Consider the following 14,535-nt stretch of genomic DNA (forward strand, 5'->3'; position numbering starts at 1 on the left):
CTTTCTAGTCTGCTTAACTCCTGTGTGGTTCTTGTTGCCACATAAGTTTCAGTTGATTTAGTGATCCTGATTTCATGGGACACTGTATCGAATGCTTCAGGAAGATCAAAGTACATGGGGTTCCTTGCATTCCCTTCCCTTGCTAACTCAGTTGTGCTGTAGCCAGGCAATCCTGGAGCCTTGCAATCCAGAATTCAACTCAAGGCGGGGAAGCAGTTCTTCTTCCTGGCTTTTCCAATCTGCGAATATCTTTTCCTTTCTTTCCAGTATCCTTTTTTTCAGCAACATGTAGCAGGCTGTATATCTCTTACCCCTGACAACCATTTTTGCTGCAGAAAGGAAAAACTCTGAGCCTTTCATCTGCCATGCTCATTGTGCCACACCCTTGGGACCATTCCCCCATGAACTTTCACGCTGGAAAAAGCAAGCCCAATCGAATTGTTCCTTACTGGTAGTAAAACGTGTTGGTTGAAGGTAGACTCCCTGGCCAGCCAGGCTGCCCAAGTTCCAGTAGTTGCTAATGGTGTTACTTTGGACAAATTAGTATCTCTGTGTCTGTTTCCTGATCTGTAATGCAGAGGTAGTCCTAATTTCTACCTCATAGGGTTGTTGTCCGGAATAATTGAGTCCGGACAAGTAAAGTGGTTAGAATTTGTTTAGCTAGGTTTAGTTTAAACCTTGGTGGATAATCTTTTCAAAAGTTTATAATAATGTTTCTGGATTTTCTAGGCATTTTGTTTCTCTTTTAAGCTGTTCACCTTAACCGTTCATTACAAGGAAAGGAAAGGAAAACGAAATATCTCATTTTGCCTCTATAAACTATTCACAAATTGCCCTTTTTCTTTAAGATTCTATTATAATAATAGATCACTGGGAATTGATATATTTAATAGATAGTGATGTATGTGACTTAACTCCTTATTAACTCCCATATTTTGCTTCCATCAGATATGTACAGACGTTTATATATTTTTAAAATCCTTTTTAAGAACATTATTTTCTTGGTTGTGAACATTATATTTATTTGACTCGTTGGAGCCAATCCTTTTAAGTTGTCAGATTTCTAATTATTTTTTAAGTGGATGGATGCCCAAAGAGAATTACTTTTTTCTTAAGATTTTATTTTTAAGTGATCTATAAATACCCAACATGGGGCTCAAACTTAGAACCCCAAGATCAAGAATCTCATGCTCTCCTGACTGAGCCAGCCAGGCACCCCTAAGTATTTTTTTAATAAGGAAGCAGAAATACCCACTACAGAAGATAAATAGACAAAACATGCCTTCCAAAGAAAAATGTCTTACAGGGCAGTGTTTAGTCTACAGAATACACATGACGATCAACAGTCAGTAAATAATCCAAGGCTGTCTATTGCTAACAGTTTGTGCCAGGAACATTTTGAATACTCTTAAATTGTGTACAGGTATTTGCATTAGTCAAACTTTTTTTTTTTTTTTTTTGCATTAGTCAAACTTGTGGGTTTTTGCTATTCTTTCATATTTATGCTTTTTTAAATCGCTGTACATCAGCCACTGTGGCCCACTTTACTTACATACTTGCATACTAACTCAAGAGTGAGAGGGGAAACTTGGAAAAAGTATAATGAGATTTTGATCATCACAGTGGATCTGTTGTATCTATTATTTTATAAAATAATACTCAGCTGCAGCCCCAGAGCATATTTGACTAAATATGTATGGACTTCCATTGCTAGGGTTTAAAATCAGTTGGCCTATTGCAAAATACATGTTTATAATTTATACTTTACAGAAATTTGGCAAGGTGATGAAGTGACATGATGCAGCTGAGAGAACATCGTGAGTTGTGTTTGAAAAATAAGATTCTTCTGAGTAAGAGTTGCATAGCACAGAACAATAAATCCATAGCCCAAATGCACCCACTCATTTCTCTTCAATTAAAAGGAGGAAGGACAGACCCAGGGTGAGGTTAGCTCCATTACCTGCTGCTTTGAGAAAATGACTTAACATCTGTGAGCTGCACTGCTTCTTCTCACACAGTGATAATGACTCTTCCCTGAAAAAGCAGTTCTGCAAACAGGGGGGCAAGGCATGTGAGCGTCCCAGGTAAAGTCACTAATTCTGTGCAGCGCAGGTGGCTTCATATGTGTGATTAGAAACTGAGGCACTAAGTCTTGAAATATACCAGCTCAGGCCTGTTAATCACCCTGACCCTGTGTTTCTGCCCTATAGCTGGGTCTTCTAAGTCATGCTATGGAGTGCTCTAAGCAGTGCTTTCCTTCTCAGCTTGTTCAAAGCCAGGAAACTCTGTGCCCAGAAGGGACCCTACACTGTCTTGCTGGCCAATTTTTAAAAAATGATTTGCACCCCTCTGCTGTTATTTTGCCATGGGAAATGACATTCTGGCTTCTTGAAAATGGCTAATAACCACTGTGGGTAAATGCCAGTCAAGCCAGCCAGTTGGCTCCGAGAACATCTTCCTTGAAAGCCATGGCCCAGGTTTTGCAGAGGCTAGGAGGTGAGCGTGAGTGCCAGAGACCTCCTTTACAGAAAAGCCTGTTGCATGTGCCTCCTGGAAGTGCAGACAGGGATACTGATGTGAAGGCTGCTAGGGCAGAGAGGCAAATCTCTTGGGTAAGCCAGACGGCTTGTCAATTTTCTTTTTCTTGTTTGTAAAATCCAGCTATAATAATGACCAAGAATTCTCATACAAAGAAATCTGTGGCAAACATTTTTAACCACCAAAGTAGGGTCCTTTTCTTTTTTAAGATGAAGAAAGATAAGCGGCATCATTTAAGATAATGGGTATATCGTCTCCTCCTCCACACCTGTTAGTCCTCAGACAAGCTATCTCTTGTCACTTAATTTGGAGCCTCCAAAATGGCTTTTACAGTATTGCCATCTTCATCCACAGACTGCTGAACTTAGGGAGTGGAGTCTTCCTTTCTTCTTTTTCTTCTTTCTATGTATTTCTATGTATTTATTCATGAGAGACACAAGAGAGAGAGGCAGAAACTTAGAGGGAGAAGCACGCTCCTTGTGGGGAGCCTGATGTGGGACTCGATCCCGGGATCCCAGGATCATACCCTGAGCCAAAAAGGTAGATGCTCAACCACTGACCAACACAAACCAGGTGCCCCAGAAGTGGAGACTTTTGAAAATGAACTTTCAATATTCTTCTAAAATCAGTTATATCTCTTGTGGTATGATTTGTACCTGCTGGGGAGCATATTTTTCTCTTCCTAGGAGGTTGTGATTTTAATTTTTTAAAAATATTTTATTTATTTATTCATGAGATACAAAGACAGAAAGAGGCAGAGACATAGGCAGAGGGAGAAGCAGCCTGTCTGCAGGAGCCCGATGTGGGACTCGATCTGGAACCCCGGGATCAGGCCCTGAGTCAAAGGCAGATGCTCAACCACTGAACCACCCAGGCGTCCCCTAATTTTTTTTTACCTCAATACTTGTAAGGTAGAATCACCTCTCTATGAAACACAGAAGGTGTAGGAGAAGAGCTAAATGATGAAAAGTACAGCTGAAAGTGTGATATGATACTTAGACCTTGTAGCTATTAGGAAACCTGCCTGTAGGAATGTTGTATGTATTATCCAAACTGTATACTTTGGGATCCATGCAGGTTAATTTAAGCATATTTCCTTTGGTTTTTCTTAAGAGTTTCTTTTTTCTTCAGAGGTTTTCTGTCTAGGCTCTTGGAGTTATAATGAGTAACAGAAATGAAGGCAGGGATACCAAAATGTATTTTAATTAATTAATTAATTAATTAATTAATTAATTTTTTCAAAAACGTATTTTAAAACAGATTTCCATCCTCAAAAACATGGTAATTATTGACAGGGCTGTTTAGATGAGAGAGAAGTGAGAGAAGTTTTGAGCTACATGCCTTCCTTTCTGCTTCCCTCCCACCATGTACTTTGTGTGTGTGTGTGGTGGTGGTGGGGGGGGGAGGATGGCAGTGCTTTGAGAAAAAGCATTAAGTCTGTGAAAAGAGATGAAGAGTTGACAGACAAGCCCAGGGAAGCAAGGGACTGTGAGAAGGTAAAGGTGGCAGCCGATGCAGAGCTGGACCCTAAAAGGATGCTGAGAGCCCTTAGGAAGATTTCAGCAATAAGCCCTCATTACACTGAGCATGCCCGATGGTTGGGACTATATCTCTGCCCCACACCCCACCCCCACCCTGCTGCTGCACTTGGACTGCCCTTGCCATTCACCTGCACAATCTACAGCTCCACCTTGTGCTCCTCAGTGAGGGGGTAGGCAAAGGGCAAGTGAGACGCAGTTCATCTGGACACAGGATAAAAGCACTCACTTCAGCAAGCCTCTGGGGTCTCGCATTGCCAAGGTTCTCAATCATCCTTTTGCATGTGCTTTGCTTCTTGGCTTGTCAGGAGGCTAATAGCATGCTACTGACAGGTGAGTGTGAGCTAAGGGCTGAAGCAGAAGGAAATAGAAAATAAGAGAATTTCGACAGTTTTACTAAAAGTTGAGGTCATGTGTGTATGTGTTGTTTTGTTTTGTTTGCCCTCTTTAAAAAAAAAAAAAAATCCCAGTTAGTGAAAAAGAATTCAGGGAAAAAATATTAGTCAGCCGATTAGGTTCCGAACTTGCTCAGACTTTGTACCTTGGCATAAGAGAGGCTATCCTAGAACCTTTTGAACTTTTGCCACTGAGTAATTCTGAAAAGGCTGAAAGAGCCAGTAGTAGATAGTAGGAAAGAGCATGGTGTCCTCTGCTCGGGTAATCAAGGTACATACTACTGAGGTGGGTAAGGACCCTGGCTAGTTCAACCGGGTTACAGCATGGAAATTGCAGGATCATTTAGAGATGAAGAAATGGATCACAGATGGTGGCTGGGCTTGATTTTTCTCCCAGGATTCACTATTGTTTTGAGAATTAGCAGAGTGTAGAGGAAATGGCCCAGATTTTATACTTAGGAAAGACCTGTTATTCAACTCTGCATTTGACCACTTTCTAGCTGAGACATCAGGACAGTTACTTAACTTCTCTGACCTTGTTTACTCAGTGGGGAATATGAGAATAGGACATTTGTAGATCTGTTGGGAAATGTTAAAACTAAGAGCAGATTAGAATGAGATGCTGTCTAGCGCAGAGTAGGAGCTTAACGTCCATTGATTAATTTCTACTTTCGTCCAAATTTGGTTTTTCATGGAGCGTAATTATCTTACTCTGCATGCTGAGTTTTGACACACGAATAACTGTTACTTAAGCCATCAGCTTGATGACAAAAAGAGCTGTTTATCTCAGACCGTCCTGTAGGTGCCCTGTGATCCGAGAGAGAGATTCGTGTGCAAGGGCAGGCAGGGTACAGGTGAAGCCGTCCACACCTGGAAGCCCAGAAGCCCGGCACTGCACACACATACGAACTCCTGGGGCTGGCGCGCTCTGCATAGGGCAGACTCCTACGCCATCTGTCTACTGTTTCTTAAACGCTACCCTGAAGTTCACCTTAAGTGGGAGGGGCTAATGCAGGGAACCCAAACTCCGGATTCCCCAACCGCTCTGTGATTTCAGAAGCACAAAGAAAGAACTTGTTTTCTGAAACAATACACTATGCCGTTATCATGTGCGTGGAGCTGGGGTATGCAGTGTTGGGGACTGTGCGGATGGGGTTGCTCGGAGTGGAGACCCCCCGCCCCCCACCCCCACCCCCGCCCCCAGCACCCGGGGCAGGCGGCGGCGTGCGCGCTTCCTTCCTCGGAGGCAGCCGGCACCCCACGAGTGAGCTCCCATCCCGGGGCGCCTCCGGTTGCCGAGCCGGAGAGGATGTGCCGGGATGTGGCTGTTCACTGTACAATTTTGCATAAATCCAGCCTCCACGCCCCTGGGAAGGCTCGGTCCCCGTCTTCACACCTTCCCCGCGGCGATTCTGTTCCCGGGCGGGGGCGGGGAGGAGAGGAAAGGACGACACGAGGCCGAGTCGGGGAGGAAGCGCGCGGTCCCTCGACTCGGTACAGTCGGGAGGGGAGGGCGCGGCGGGGCTGGAAACGGAAGGGCTGCGAGGCCTCCGCCACCCGGGGCGGGGGGAGCCCCGGGGAGGGGGCGCGGGCGCGGGGACGGGGGCGGCCGGAGTTATGCAACCCGGAGCCCCCCGTGCTCGCTGCCGGGGCTGCGCCCTGCACTCCGCCGACCTCGGGTCTCTCGCTTTCTCTCCCCTGTGCCTTCAAACAGGAAGTGCACGGCCGCCTGTAACGTGCCGCCGGTCCCGGGATGGAGGAGTGAGGTCCCTGCCGCCGCAGCCGCAGCCGCCGCCGGGTCCTGCCTGCGGAGCGCCCCTCCCCGCTGAAGCCGAGTCCCCGGAGAGCGCCCTGAGGGAGCAGGGTGGCCGCCGGGTCCAGGTGCGTGGGGTCAGCCCGCGAGCATGCGGGCCGGGGGTGCCCGGGGTGCCGCGCAGCCAGCCGTCCAGCCCGGCGCAGGGGTGGGGAGGGGAGGGGAGGGGAGGGGGCGGCCGCCGGGACCTGCCCCCCTCGCTCGTGCAGCCCGGGAGCCCTCCCCGAGCTCCCGGCTGCCCTCGCCGCCCTCCCCGCCGCCGCCTCCTCCTCCTCCTCCTCCTCCTCCCCCCCCCCTCCTCCGCGGAAGGAAAAGTGGTGCCTGCAAGGGGGGACCCAGGGGGAGACACAGAGGGGAAGGGGAGCGACAGTCTCGGTGCCCGGGCTCGGAAATTGCACCCCTGCAGCACAGCCCCACTCTGTTGGCTGCTTCTTCTTCTTCTTCTTCTTCTTCTTCTTTTTTTTTTTTTGGAGGGAGGGGGCGATGAGGGGGGAACCAGACTTCCAGGAACGGAGGGAATTAAGGGAATTAGTGATGCCGCGGCGCGCTGGAAAGGGCAGCCAGTGCCGAGGTGTTTAGTCTGGTGTCTGGCTTGTTGGAGCTCGGGTTGCGGCTTCTCAGCCGGCCCGTGCTCAGACAGGAGGTGCTGTTAAAGGTATGAGCCAGACGTCTTTATTCATCATATTCCGTTTCCCATCAGAGCAAAGCGGAGAGTGACTTTTCTCGGAGTCCCCAAGTAGACCGTTCGCCTACGCGGGCATCTGGGCCGCTCCCCGGCTCCCAGGTGGGGAGGACAGTGCTGGGGACCCGGCGGGTGTGAGGCGCGGCCGTGCGGCTTGGTTTCCCCGGCAGCTCCGGCCTCCGCAGCCCAAGTCAGATGGACTTCTCCCCTAATGAAAGCCTGGCCTTGTTTCTCTGCCTATATTTATCCACCTGGTGAAACTCCCCAACTAAGGGAGGTTGGACGGTTGAGAAGAATCAGCTCCAGGGGAAGACTGGCCTCAAATGCAGTGTTTGAACAGTGTGCAAGCTCCTCTTGCTCTTTCATTTTGGAAGAAGGGATGCGAACAAATGGGGGGAAAGTGGGATCCTGCGAGGAAGGGTCCCTTTCCGCAGCCCGGAGGGAATATGAGGAATGCCACTACCCTATGCGGTTAGGTTAGCTCCCTCACCTTACTGGGTGGCCAGGCCTCATCCCGAAGCAGGATCCCTTGTAGATTTAAATTTATGATGTCAGATGCAGGCTACGTGATTCTAACGTGTGCTTTTTGTAATAAAATATATTTCCTACCTAATTTTGCTTTGAAAGGAAAATCTTTTGTAGTCAGATAGCCTAATAAATTTGTACTGCCCTCTCCCTCTCTTCCCCGCCCCCCCATCAGTAGTGGTTTGAATTCTGTGATCCCATTATTCCAATAGTCCTTCAGAACTTAGTCTCTTTTAAAAGGCAGCTGCTTTAAGCATTGCGATAATATCAGTAATTGCCATAATTGTGTTAGCAGTAAATAGCCAAGATACACTACAAGAACTGAGCAATTAATTTCCTCTTTTTCTAGATAGATGGACGTGGACTTCTTAAATTTGAATTTCATTGTGATATGTCTGTGTTTATGCCTCTTCTCTTGCCAAACATATGACAAGATTAAGAGTGAAAACAATTTGTCAGTGAGAGAGACTCTTGAAAGACCTGTATAACCATAGTACTTTGCCTCCCTTTTTATACCCGAGTATACCCTTGGCACCCTGGTTCATTAATTTACTTGAGGACTTAACTTCAGCATCAGTCATTCTGCTTCAGCAGCCTTTGTGACTCTCCAAACGTGTACTCTATATAGAAACAGGATTTATTCCCACCCTGGCCGAATTTAATAATTATTAAGTAATAACCCAGGAATAATGATAACTGATCTGAAGATCCGCATTTTCTGTTTACAGAGCACATTTGCTAGATCTCATTTATAATTTGTTATTCCCTTTAATAGTCTGGTGAAATAGAACTCATTTACTCCATCTTATGGAGAGAAGAAACTGAGGCTGATGAAATGTGACTTGTCAGTGGTCATACTGGTAAATGAAGATGCTCGGACTTCAACAGTCTTTTGATTTACAGTCCTTGGCTCTTCTGTAACCTGGAAAGTTGCAGCCTGAGGAAGAGACGGCAGTGCTAATTCAGGGGTCTTTTGCCATTCCAAGAGAGCTAGTAAACACTGACTTGAGGCTACTACATCTTCCCATCTTTTCCCACTCTCTCCACCTAGAGGTCAGAGGTTTCTTTGTGGTGATTTCCACCCCCTCCTCCACATTTGTAATTTACACTTCCTCTGTATTAGTGACTAGATTTAGCTGTGTTTGCATCAATGTGATTTATTTTCCGCTGCCAAAATTCCAATGACATATTTTAATTTACAGATACCTTGTATCAGGTGTTAGTGAACAGTATCTTTTTGAAGGGTCAGATTGGCATATTGTATCTTTTTAGAATAAAAAAGGTAGTACTTCTGGTTTACCCCTAGAACACTTTATGTCCCAGGAAAGAAATAATATATTAAAAAATGATGTGTGTGACTCTGTAGAGCCCACTACCATACATACCATACCACCACCATACATAGCCCTCCAGCTTCCCTATTCCAGTTCGGGATACCCACTAACAAGGTCATATTACAGAGGCACCAGCCTGGCTCATTGGGTAGAGCATGATCTCAGGGTTGTGAATTCGAGTTCCATGTTGGGCATAGAGATTACTTTAAAAAAAGAAAGAAGAAAAGGTCATGTTATAGAAAGAAATCGGAAAACCCATATACACCTTATAAATTAAGTATTTTTGTAGTATTCCCTTGATGGAAATAAGTTTATTTTTCTTATCTTTGCAATGCTTAAAGTTAAGCCTCTCTTTAGCTAATATCTTATGTTGCATTGAGGAGAATATAAATTAAAATGGGGAATACATTTTCACTGGGAAATGCTGGATAAAAGATTTATTTTCTCTTCAACAGTTAGAATATCTGTCGTGATCTATAACTTCTCCTCCTTAGAATTGTGTCAGAGTATCAGGAGAAGGGGAGAAGATGGGGGAGGAAAGAGATAAAGTGAGTGATTTTTGTTTTATAAGTGAGGAATGAAGTATGTATGTTTTCTTAATACACAATGCACTGCCATTTCTGTTTGGGACAGTTACAGTGGCTTGTGAATAGGAATTAAAGCATAACACGCTTTGATGTTAAATGCCAAGGAAAAGTTTATGACCAAGAGAGGACTAGGGGTGGAGATAAATGTGTTAGGATTTTCATTCATTTTTTTTTCATGTCTATTATAAAATAAAAATTGTCTTTTATTGAAAATTGTAACCTTTAGAGCAGCATTTCTCAACCCTTACAAAAATTGGGAAGCTTTTATTAATATTTAAAGATTTCAAAGATTTTGAGAGGCTTAGAGTTTCACTTCTTGTTTCTGATGATTGCTAATATTTTGTGACACAGGGACTATTTAATATCATTCAACTGAGTACATATTGTAAATAATGACCACATTATTATAACAGCATCTTCCTGTTTCTATAAAGTAGTAGTACATATGCTCACTTCCACCAGCACCCTGAAGTCTGTAGGTTTGGAAATCAGGACTGAAGTAAACAACTGTTCCAGGTTGGAAATGCTGAGGTGGTAATTTAAATGTATAGTACGCTCACCATCAGATTATCAAGATTCCCAGGTAGAGATTTTCCCCTTTGGTGTCCATTAAATAGATGGTGTGTAACGTCCTGACTTTGGATCTGATTTTGTTTCAAGGTTAATTGTTTTTCATTGTCTGCTTTGAGGTCTTAGAATTACTCCATTGCAGATAACTGCAAGTCTTCTAAGAACATTTTGCCTATATTACTTCTATGAATGCTCCTTCCTTAATGTTTGTTGAGCCAGGACTCTTGACACCAGTTGCATAATCACCACTGTCTTAAGTACACCCAGCAGCAGCCTTATATTCATTTCCCAGAAGCTAAAAGAAGCTTCCTCCCAACCGTAACCTTTACCATTTTTGATAAGTATGTAGAAAGAGATATTATTTATCTCTATTCTGTAGTGGGGAAAAAAAGTCCTATAAATTCTTATTGAATCAGCCTCTTTGGTTTCCATGCCTGTTGCTATAGTTTTGGTATTCTGTTTAAGACAGGGGAGGCTGAGCACCAAAATCTCTTAGGGTTAGTGCATTTTTTTTTTTTTTGAAGATTTTATTTATTTATTCATGAGAGTCACACAGAGAGAGGGGCAGAGACTTAAGCAGAGGTAGAAGCAGGCTCCCTGCAAGGAGCCTGATGAGGAACTCCATCCCAGGACCTTGGGATCATGACCCAAGCCAAAGGCAGACACTCAACCCCTGAGCCACCCAAGGGTTCCAGTGTTACTCTTTAAAAAAAAAAAGAAAGAAAAAGTCGCTTCCTATTTATTGAACACCTCACGTGAGTCAGACACTTTACTTGGATTATCTCTAATCCTCCCAGTGTTGTGCAGGATGAGTAACATCCCTGTTTTATAAGTGAAGAAACTGAGGTGGGCAGAGATTGTAACTTATCCAGTGTACAGAAACTAGCTAAGGCCTGGACTGTTTTTGATTCCCCATGCTCAAACACTCCCTCCTGTATATCTGCTTTTTTGTCTGTCCTTAACCTCAGTGGGGAAAAGAAATGATAGAACTCTGCTTAGTCTTACCTTTCACTTTATCTTTTCAGTAAGGGTTAAGTTATACCCATAGAGAATATGTGTTAGGAAAGAGGGACATAGGGGATCCCTGGGTGGCTCAGCGGTTTAGTGCCTGCCTTCAGCCCAGGGCGTGATCCTGGAGTCTCGGGATCAAGTTCCACGTCAGGCCCCCTGCATGGAGCCTGCTTCTCCCTCTGCCTGTGTCTCTGCCTCTCTCTCTGTGTCTCTCATGAATAAATAAATAAAATCTTAAAAAAAAAGGGGGGGGGGAGAGGGACATACATGGTATGAGTCAACATTTTTAGAAATTTTATAAAAAACATTTTATAAATATTTTTGGCTTTCATGTAATATGTATGCTTTTTTTCCCCCTAAGGAGCCTAGATATATTGAATCTGTTGGTGATAGTTTCTTGAGGCAATATTGCCCATAAGCAGCATTGCTGGATCTTAGGTTCTAAGTGTACTGATTTTCCTAGGAGCTCTACAGGTTGTTGTCTTAGTGAACAGTATCTCCACTAGTACTGCATGATGATTTCTTTTTTTCTTAACAAATTTCCTGATTTTTGCCAATCTGATGGATGTTACTTGTACTTCATAGTTTAATTTTGCCTTTTTATGATGACAAGTGAGGTTGAACATCTCTTCAATTTACTTAATTCAGTTTCCCTTTTCTGTGAATCGGGTCTCTTCCCTCTTTCTGGCCAGAAGTTCCTTGAAAGCGTTCTTCTGGCGTTCCTGTATATTCTAGAAACTAAACCCTTCTTAGCTTTAGGTATTGTGAACACTTTCTCCCAATATGTCACTTGCCTAATAACTGTCTGTGGTGACTTTCATCAACAACAAAATTTTTAATTTTAATGTAGGTGAACCCCATTGGTTTTTGATATTATTGTGGTCTGTGCATTGAGTTATTTCAGGAATCCTTCCCTATTCTAGGCTTAGAGTTTAGTCTTTCCTCACTTTATTAATTTTATAGCTTTACTCTTGAGTTTTATTTGGAATTGAAGCTATGAGGTAGAAACCCATTTTTACTTTTAAAAAACTGTTCATGGGCAGCCCCGGTGGCACAGCGGTTTAGGGCCACCTGCAGCCCAGGGCGTGATCCTGGAGACCCTGGATCGAGTCCCACATCGGGCTTCCTGCATGGAGCCTGCTTCTCCCTCTGCCTGTGTCTCTGCCTCTCTCTCTCTCTCTCTCTCTCTGTGTCTCTATGAATAAATAAATAAAATCTTTAAAAAAAATAAAAATAAAATAAACTTGTCATATTGTTGACCAGTTTCACCAATACTATTTATGAAATAATCCTCTTTCTCTACTTCTAGTATGTAAGTATACATTTATATAGATCTCTTTCTGAGAACTCTTGTTTGTTTAGATGGCTTATTTGTGTGCTCCTGGGTCATTAATATACTTTTTAAATTACTGTGGCTTTAGGGGTGCCTGGATGGCTCAGTCAATTAAGCATCTGCCTTTGGCTCAGGTTGTGATCTCGAGGTCCTGAGATGGAGCCCCCATGTCAGGCTCCTTGCTCAGCTGGGAGTGGGCTTCTCCCTTTCCCTCTATCCTGCCCTTGCTCACACGCTCTCTTTCTCTCTCTCAAATAAATAAAATCTTTAAGAAAAATAAAGTACTATGGCTTTGAAATATGTCTTGATACATATGCATTTATATAACTTGATCTTATTGCCAAAATTAATATAAATTTGAAAGTTTAAAAATAGATTGTGTTAGGTAGATTTCTTGCTGTTACTTGCATGTTTGTTAACTCTTTACACTTGCAAACATTTTCTAGAAATGTGTTTACTTCACTAGGAACATTCTGTATTTATGTAATAACATATTTTAATTTTAACATCTCTAGTATTACCTTTCCTTCTCAGTTTTCTTTATTTCTTCATTTTTAGCAATATGGCTCCCTCCACACTTGGTCATCTATGTAGGGCAGGGGGGTATCTCACTTCAAAGGCTTCTCTCTATTCAGTGCTCTGCATGTGCTTATAGAGCTAGGATGTGCGTTCCTGGTATGGCTTTTGAATGAATGTTTTATGAGGTGTGATGCTGTAACACATGGCTGAACAGCCTTGAAAGCCTGTTAATTATAGATGTCTCTTTATTATTGGGAAAACATGGCCAATTTTGGCTTGGTTTTCTCCAATTCTCCTAGTTCACTTCTCTCCACTCTCTTCTCAGTTCACTTGGTTTCATTCCACCCTGAATGCTGGATCACTTGGTTCGATAAACAGGCATTTGTATGCCTACACAAAATATAGTGTCTTTTTTTCCATAGTTGATAAAATGGCAGGAAACCATGTTGTATATAACATGGCTTATTATTATAAATAAATTTGAAATTACTGTGGGGGACAAATTGTGGTCTCAAAATAGATATTGCATGACATGGTTGTCTGGACCAAAGAGCTCCCCTTGGCCATTAGTTGTAGCATTGTATGGGTGATAGGCTATATTTTATTTTTCTTTCATCCGGAGATCTTAAGGTGTTTTATGTATGTAGGGGAGGGTTGCAGTCTAACTACTGAAATTTAGTAAGCTTCCACAAAGTCCAATAAAAGTATAATGTAGAATGTTCTGAAGTCTAAAACCTGCTTAGACAGCTAAGACCATGTCCTTGGGCTGTTAGAGTTGTTCTCCCAGTATGCTTTAAACAGGATTTATTAGGTATTCACCTAAGTTTGATTATAACAACCCCAGCTACTGACCTGATTGAACTTATATACTCAGGAGAGGTCTTCATCAGTGCTGACATTTTCCATTTCTCATTCAGGTTCCTTTATGCTCACCTCACCAGCTGTCAGATCCACCTGTCTTACCAGCCTCCTCTCTTACTCAGTTATTCTAATATAATTGACAGCAAAGCTACTTCATCCATTCGACAGACATTTGCTGGGCTCCAAACTACTAACTCTTGGTTCCCTTATCTCTCTTCCTCCTACCTGTTGTGTACCAGTCATTGTGCTAAGTTCTGGAAGATACACTGTGAATATGACACAGTGCCTGACCTCAGAAGATAGACACATAAATCATTAACTGAGACTTAGAATGTGAGGCACTCTACAGCAACATGTTGTGATAAATAATAATAGAGAGTGAGACATAAAGGAAGCAGTGATTTGTTCTTTCTTGTCCATGAGGAAAGAATTCATGAAGGAGGGGATTTTGGTGATTATTAGAGAGATGGGATTATTTGCTAGGCTGAGCAGGAGAGAAAAAAAAAACAGAAAAAAGAGCCCAGGTTCAGAGCCCAGAAGAATTCAGTGCATGAGGAACAGGGTGTGAGTGACTGGTGCAGAGAGGTCGTGGTGCAGAGGGAAGAAGGGGCGCTGCATCTTAGTCTAGGTTCTTGATCCAGCCATGTCTAGGGCCACACCTGCTATTTCTGGAAGTGTGGGTTTTTTCCTGATAGCATTGTGAAATCACCAGAGATGAAATAAATGTTTAAACCATGGTCTTAAGGTATATGGAAAGGAAGCAGGGAGAAGTCTAGTGGCTATTAAAACGATCCAGATAGAAAGTGAGGACTCAGAGTATGGTGATAAT

General features: G+C 43.3%; 1 protein-coding gene across 5 annotated transcripts in view; it reads left to right on the forward strand.

Annotated features, from left to right (window-relative positions):
• The window catches only part of LRRC8D (leucine rich repeat containing 8 VRAC subunit D), a 112,330-nt gene that overhangs the window by 14,696 nt on the left and 83,099 nt on the right, over nucleotides 1-14,535 (forward strand). For 4 of the 5 annotated variants that reach the window (XM_055341096.1, XM_055341094.1, XM_055341099.1 and 1 more), the window contains one exon: nucleotides 6,186-6,352. The gene's annotated coding sequence lies outside the window, so the exon portion shown is untranslated. Of the gene's footprint in view, nucleotides 1-5,738; nucleotides 5,966-6,185; nucleotides 6,353-14,535 lie in introns of those variants that run through there. The other variant, XM_055341098.1, reaches the window with a different exon arrangement.

The sequence above is a fragment of the Nyctereutes procyonoides genome, unplaced genomic scaffold, assembly GCF_905146905.1.
Source record: "Nyctereutes procyonoides isolate TBG_1078 unplaced genomic scaffold, NYPRO_anot_genome, whole genome shotgun sequence".
Classification (NCBI taxonomy): domain Eukaryota; kingdom Metazoa; phylum Chordata; class Mammalia; order Carnivora; family Canidae; genus Nyctereutes; species Nyctereutes procyonoides.